Here is a 7851-nt window from a genome sequence, read left to right on the forward strand (position 1 = left end):
GGGGGGGGCAGCACCCCCCGGCCTCAACATAGCTCCGCTGCTATCTACCTTTCTATGTACTCCCTTCTTGAAGAGGGATTCGTTGGCAGCTTACACCCGGGCGATACCATATGTGGTGCTGTTGCTAGTGGCACCGCCACCGAAGAGCTCTTGGTCCGAATGAAGGAGGACACACCGGGCGATCAGGTCATTGAAGAATACGTTGTCAAACCTGTATGGTCCTTGCAGCTCCAGCGGCGCAAGGTTGTTGTCGCCGCCCGTCCAAGGGCAGATGCCGGCGCGGAGCTACGAGGCGAACATCGTGTCTACGCCCGTGTCGTTGTAGATATGCGTACGAAACTTGGAGCATTGGGCGAACCCGACCGTGTGCGCCCCGGACGTCGCGGTGAGGTCGCGGGTGTCGAGGCCCTTGGCTCTGAACGACGAGAGGAGGATGAGGAGTGACGACAGAGGGCTTGGAAGGTTAATGTTCAGGCTCACCATGAGAGAGTCTCTGTGACGCCCGGATAATTAAGCTACAGTAATCTCCTGCTAATGATGCCAAGTCATCATTCTTACTCTTGCTAATCCTCACTTGATCCGAAGCATAATTCAAATTCAATTCAGATTAAAGTCTAAAATTCAAGTTTGTCAAACATGCAAAATAAAATGTGCAAACTGTGGCAAATATGTCATAAGTATTATTGGTGAAGAATCCAAATTTTAATAAAAGGTGTAAGTGTTCCAAAGTGAATAAAACAATAGCTAAAACAATTAATTAAATGCCTTTTAAATAATAAAATTATTCAAAGTGTTTTCTCGTTGCGCCAAACTTTTTATGGCAGCGGAATATTTAGTAACACTAATTTAGGTGGTGTTTAGGTATTTTCTAAAGCTAAAATAAATAGAAAGTAAAATAGGAAAACCAATATGCGGAAAATAATAAAAGGGGAAGTAAAACAAAACAAATCGGCCTTCCCCCTGGGCCTTGACCCACTAAGCCACCAGGCCGGCCCACCTATCCCACCATCCCGCTCCTTCCTGTTCATGGGAGGTGGTGGCATGCATCCGACCACCATGGCCATGGTTGTGGGTGCGTGGCGGCCATCCCGCGTCTCTCCGCCGATTCCCCGCGCGTATAAGAACGCTCCAGCCTCGTTGATGAACCCTAGATCCCCATTTGCCCCTCTCCCTGCTGTCTCTCGCTCGATCTCCTCCTCTGTTTGATGAGGAGAGCTGCCATCGCCGCCAACTCATCGATCCCGCGGCCACCGGCCTCCTCGTCGCCGGCTAGCATGTCCAGGAGCCTCCCTGCGGTCGTTTCCTTCGACTACACCGAAGAACCCGTGCCGGGACGCCCCGCAGCCTCGCCATCGCCATGTCTTCCCCGACTACGGCCGCCGCCTCCCGTGGATGACTTCGTCGCCGGCACCGCATCCCCGACCACCCCGTGCGTCTCCTCGTCACCGTTGTGAGCAGACACTTGTTTCCCCTATTTCCCCCTTCAAATCCGTTTTGTAGCGGCCGCCACCATCGCGCCCGAGCTCGCGCTCGTCACACCATTACCCGTGCTTCCGCCGCGTACTGCTACTCCGCCCGGCGCTGCCGCTGCCGCCCCTTACTGCTGCTGCCATTGCTCTGCCTTGCTGCTTACTGCTGCTGCAGTCGCGCCCGCCTACATCACCCCCGGTGCTCCTTGCCGAGGCCATCCCGGTCGGAGCTCCGCCCTTAGCCGCCGCTGGCGCTGCTTATTCTGCTGTCGCGAGCCCCGCCTTGCGCCGCCCTCCGTGGCTGCCTCGATGCGTCGCCAACACCTGGCCGCTTCTGCCCGTGGCCTCGCCTTGCTCCCCGTCCCATGTGCTGGGCGCTTGCCGCCGGCGCTCCTCTGCGAGCGACCATCAGCCTCGATTTGGGGCTGGCCTGCCTAATTGGGGATTAGCCCCTGTAATTAGATAGATGGCCTAATGACAGGTGGCCCCCACCGCGCTACTATTAGTTAATTAACTAATAACTATTAAGTTTATAGACACTGACAGCTCGGCTCCACGAATTAATTAGATTAATTTAAATCAGTTAACAGTTCAGTCAATGACATATGGGTCCCACATGGGCCTTTGACCAGTCAACTGCTGACCAGTCAACTACTGACTTGGCAGTTGACTGGGCCCTCTGTCAGCCCCACAGCCTTGGGCTGGGTGTACTTTTGGGTACACTTAGCATTTCTGACCTATTTTCGAAATATTAAAATAATTTTAGAATATTGTTAAAACTTTGAAAAATCGTAGAAAATAATCTGTAACTCGGATGAAAAAGTTTTATACATGAAAGTTACTCAGAACGACGAGACGAATCCGAATACGCAGTACGTTCGTCTGTCACGCGTTCCTGGCATAGAGAACATGCAACCTTTCCCCTCCGGTTCATTTGTCTGACAGACATCGAGAACTGGGAAAACTTTCCCGGATGTTTTCCCCCTTCGCCAGTATCGCCTAACACTGCGATAGATTACCGCTAGCGCTGCTTATTGCCTTGTCATGCATAGTATTTGCACTTGTTTGCTCTGTATTTACTGTTTCTTCCCCCTCTTCTCTCCGGTAGACCCTGAGACCGCTGCTGATGCCACTGTGATCGACTACGTCACCGAGGACCCTCCTTCTCGCCTGAGCAACCAGGCAAGCCCCCCTTTGATCATCCCGATATCGTGCATTCTATTCTCTCATTCTTGCATTAGATTTTGCTACTGTTATTGTTTGCACCTATTCTGATGCATAGCCTGCTTTTGTACCTGCTATTGTACCTTACCTGCTTATTCTAAATTGCTTAGTATGGGTTGGTTAGTGATCCATCAGTGATCCCCACCTTGTCCTTGTTGCCCCTGCTTCATCATCGACGAATCGATCAACGTGATCGGTGACCAGAGCCCGACACCTCACATCACATCACGACCCTTTTGTTGCTCGACTCTGCAGAGTTACCATCGAGTGCCGATGGTGGAACCTCATACATCACTCCTGATGAGATCTCTGTAGTGTAGCTATTCGGTCATGGTCAACGAGGGTGGTTCCTCTTTCACCATTCCCGATACGGCTCTGTCATGCAACCCCTCAAGTGTGAACCTCGAGGGTGGTTCCTCTTATGTTCACCTTGATGATTACATCGAGTGGAATCCACCGGGGGTGATTCCTCGGGGTTTCCCCTTGATGTTTGGACACACGGTTACCTTGACTTTACTTGAGACCATTGTTGAAGTCGGGTCGGCCCTGAGGGGTACCCGTGAGTTGATGTGAAAGTCGGGCGGGCCCGTTGAGCATCCGCGAGTTTTCCACGTGACACAGCCGGGCAGTATGGGCCCTTGCTGTAAGTCCATGAGACAGGGCGACAGGGTCACCTTATTGCGAGTCTCTGCTCATCTTTGCGAGCCCCCAATGCACTAATAGGTTTGGGTATTTGTTCTGAGTTGGCCTCTGGCCTTTACGCACTAACCACCACGCGAGAATAGATATGGGCCTCGACGTCGCAGTATCAGCCGAAGATTTATCAGACATCCAGTTCAGCATTGTGGCACGGTCGGATCGTGCTGGCCATCCGAGGCGGTGCTGGTATCCACCCTGCACACAATGACCCGGAGTGCTGCGGGCGATGGGCCCAAGACCCCGGAGTGCTTAGGATGTAGACCGATGGGGACCTCTCTGTTGAGCCTAGGTAGGGCTGCGACGTGTTGATCTTCCGAGGGAGGGCATTGACCCCAGAAAGGTGTGTCCGGCCAGAGTGATCGAGCGTGTTGGGTAACATGGTGCACCCCTGCAGGGAAGATATATATTCAAATACCGTGTCCGCGGTAATGGACGTTCAGACTTATATCCTGATCTTGTATAACTAGAAATGGTTACTTGAGATATGTGATGGATGTGTGGCTCCGAGATTGCTTTCCCGCATGGAGTCGGGGAAGGATCTCTGGGCGTTGATGTTACAACATGTTTGATATTTATAAACTGCTATTCTTTACTCTTCTACATGCTGCAAGATGCTTGGAGCTGCTTGAAGATACTAGTCTTCGATAGGCTAGGCCTTCCCCTCTATTTCTGGCATTATGCAGTTCAGTCCACAGATACAAACCTTCCATTTGATATCAGTGCATACTTAGTATAGATATGATGCTTGCGAGTACTTTGGATGAGTACTCACGGTTGCTTTGCTACCCCTTTTCCCCCTTCTTTCTTCTTTCCGGTTGATGCAACTAGAAGATGGATCCCTGGAGCCAGATGCCACCACCAATGGATGCTACTACATGGAGACCACCGACGATCAGGAGTAGTTAGGAGGTCCCAGGCAGGAGGCCTTGCCTCTTCGATCGTGTTGCTTTTGTGCTAGCCTTCTTAAGGCATCCTTGTTTAATTTATGTCTGTACTCAGATATTGTTGCTTCCGCTGACTCTTGTGTATCGAGCTACTTATTTGAGCCCTCGAGGCCCCTGGCTTGTAATATGAAGCTTGTATTATTCTATTTGTGTCTAGAGTTGTGTTGTGATATCTTCCCGTGAGTCCCTGATCTTGATCGTACACATTTGTGTGTATGATTAGTGTACGATTGAATCGGGGGCGTCACAGTCTCTCCACCCCAGCAGCACCATCCAGTTCGGCCCCATGAGCTGCATGCCATCAGCCTGTCACCCAGCATTATGACATTTCTAACCGATCCCCAATAAATAGTGGAGTACCTTGTGAACTAAACTCGTAGTGAAGTAAATTTATTCCATTAAGTTGTAGCCGGACTTAGCCGATCCCCTATATGTAACGAAGTAAAAAAAACATTTGCATTTTATCTTCGGCTACTGAAACACTTTTCTTTACTTCTTTATTTGATTCAACGACATTTTGATACATTTGAGTATATAATTCATCGATTCTTCGCTATGAGAATAAGACTAAAGAAAACAAGAATCACAATTAGACATTTTAAAAGATATCCAATTTTCATAACTGCTCCCACTAGTTGGATTAATATCTTCTCTATGTCTTCATTGTTGATCTACGGCTTCTTAAGCTTGCACACTTCTTTTTTCGATTCTAAAGAAGTAGATGTTGGTTTGTATCTAATCTCATCTCTAGCCGCATCTCTAGTCTCTATTTTAGCAATGAGTGCACGAGCATCTCTCAATTTTCGTGCTATCAACATATCAATGTATTCTTCTTCCTAATACCAAAAATTGCATCCATCCTACACGTAAATTTGAGCAAATAGTGAGCTACCAAAATTGCGCCGAATCTGGTGAACAACCGAATCAAAAGAAGCGCATACCCCGTTATTTTTATACTTTAATAACACCCATCCGAGATGTTTCGGCATGGTAGAAACTTGGCGCACCACCTGCCGTGTGCAGTCGTTGCAGTTATGACCGACAACGGTGGGCCGACAAGCCGTTGGGCCAGTGCCGAGCACGGGCGACGGCCGGGTGTGTCTCTGCTGGCGAACCACCGACGGGAGAGATTCGAGTGGCTAGAGGCGGAGCCGGTACTTGCATGCGGCATAGAGGCACTGTCGGGGCTGTGCGGTCCGATTCCCGGCCAATCCATGGCAAGGCGCAGTGGCTGGCGGCCGGAAGCGCCTAATCCGGCGGCGCCGCTAGCAGCCACAAATCCACCGGTTTCGCGTCGGTGACGGGACGAGGAGGCACAAATCCAAGTGGTCAAGGACCGCGGCGGAGCCTACGGAGCGTCCACGGCGGCGGGCGGGCGCTGGTAGGGGGTGGGAGGGGCGGCGCCGGCGCAGATGCGGCGTGGGAGTGGAGCGGGGGAGGCACCGAAGGAGAGGCGCAACTTTTACTCAGCCGTCGAGCGGTGGAGTAAATATATGGAGGTTCACCGCGGCTAAGTATAATTTTTACTCCACTAACACTGATTGGGGATCAGCCAGGTGCGCGTTAGAAGAGTAAAAACAAATTTTTTACTTCTTTAACCGGTTATAGGGGATCGGTTAGAAATGCCCTTAGTCAAACTCCTGAGAGCATGGCATACCCGTATACAAGAAAAATTGGGTTGAGCCTTGATACCGGCGTACCAGGGTGACGGCGTCATGGGCGGCGAGGGCTAGTATGTCGGTGCAGGAGACTGTGGCCTTGTAGGAGGCCTCGACCTAAGTCTTGATGCTGTCCATAATCTCGTAGCTGCGCACCGAGTTCGCGTTCGGCACCGCGTTAAAAAAAAATTGGTCGTGTCATCGAGGAGTATGGAACCATCGCAGCTCTGCAACACACGCGTGTGTCAATGGTCCAACCAGAATGAGAAAGATTTCGAACCGGGTGCATGAGAGGCAACTTACATTGGTGAAGCAGTCGTGGAAGAAGAGACGGAGAATGAAGGCACCCATGTGCGCCTCCGCCCTTGTCGACCTCTCTATGTACTCCCTCCTTCATTCAATTCGGGTAAATTGCAATGGATTGTTTGATGGTCGACTCAATTAAAGACGAGGGCGCTTTTCATATTTCTGATCAGGCTACTTTCTCCGCGTCATGCATGGTGACTTACAGAACCTAACTTCTTGTCTTTGCGTACATTGTAAACCAGTGGATGAATAAATCAATCAGTTTGATAACAAAGATCAGAACCATAACTCTCTAAAATGCCAGGCACAACTCTAACTTGTAGTAGTTCTATAGCAAAACTGGTGCAGTGCTAAGACAATTCCATTGTCGCGGACGATGGAGCAATAAATAGCATGGCATATTAGCAACAGGCCGCTGGATGCAGCAGGCTGATCAGATATTAGGCTTTTTTCTAACAGACGTCTAATTTTATCAAGAAGATTCAGTTCACCGGCCGAAAGATTTATACACGGGAGGGCTAAAGATCAACAGGCTTCGAGAGGGTCAAATTCTTGTCAAGAAAAACAGGGGCTAATACAGTGCCCCATGTTACATGTTACAGCTGGGGTCTTTTACCCAGGATACTTGAGAATTTGGACTTAGAAACTGCAGTCAAGCATTCAGCAAAGAGGCCATAAGAGATGACCTGACAGCGACGCTAATCCACAAATGAATCCAGCAAAGAGGAAACAATACAGCTGGCCTCACGGCTTACCAACTTGAAGAATAATGCAATGAACCACAAAAGTGGTATCCTCAAATGCCCCGGCTTGTAAGAGCATCTACAATCGGACCCCTTAAACCCGTCTCAAACATCCGGAGCAGGCCATCCGGTCACGAAATTTGAACCCAGAAAAGCCTTTCAAACCGCCCTCAAACGCCCGGGTTGACTGATACCCCTATATCCAGCCCAAATATGGGGCGGTCCGGGCGCGCCCGCCTCGTCGACTTGGCCCAACTTGGCCCGCGGCTGCCCGACAAATATTGCCGTCCGGAAAACCCTAGAGTGCAGTCAATCCGAACTCCACTTCACTCACCTCTCCGTCCACTCCACTTTCGATCCCCTCCAAACACATCCGATGGCCAGCGACCGAAGCAGCGTTGCCTCCGGTGGGGACTCCGGCTCCGACGACGACTGGTCTAGCCTGGTGCATGAAGCGGACACCGACGATGTGGAGGTCGCCCTTCGCATCACATTGAGGCGTTCAGTGGTCGACCATGGCAGATCCGGCAGCGGCAGATCCACTTTGTCAGCGCCCGGCGCCCGTTGATGCAGCGTCGGTGACGTCGCCGACCCTTCCCGCTCGGCGCGCAACTCTGACCACTCCGCTTCGCTTCTCCAGGTACGCCGCCCACCACCAGCACTGTTGGGGATATAACTATTAAGTATGACCCGTCCAGGAGGGACCGGGTTATACCTATGGTGATTCATCATATGAAGCCCACGAGGATATTGAAGATGGTGGTTCAAGATAAGGGCCCAAGGCCCAAGGGCGAATTAAGGCCCGTAG

The 7851-nt window shown here is 50.9% G+C and overlaps 1 pseudogene; it reads right to left on the bottom strand.

Moving 5' to 3' along the window:
- The window catches only part of LOC119360587, an 8292-nt pseudogene extending 760 nt beyond the window's left edge, over positions 1-7532 (bottom strand).
- Between the last annotated feature and the right edge of the window lie 319 nt (positions 7533-7851).

This window comes from Triticum dicoccoides, chromosome 2B (assembly GCF_002162155.2).
Source record: "Triticum dicoccoides isolate Atlit2015 ecotype Zavitan chromosome 2B, WEW_v2.0, whole genome shotgun sequence".
NCBI classification, from domain to species: Eukaryota; Viridiplantae; Streptophyta; class Magnoliopsida; order Poales; family Poaceae; genus Triticum; species Triticum dicoccoides.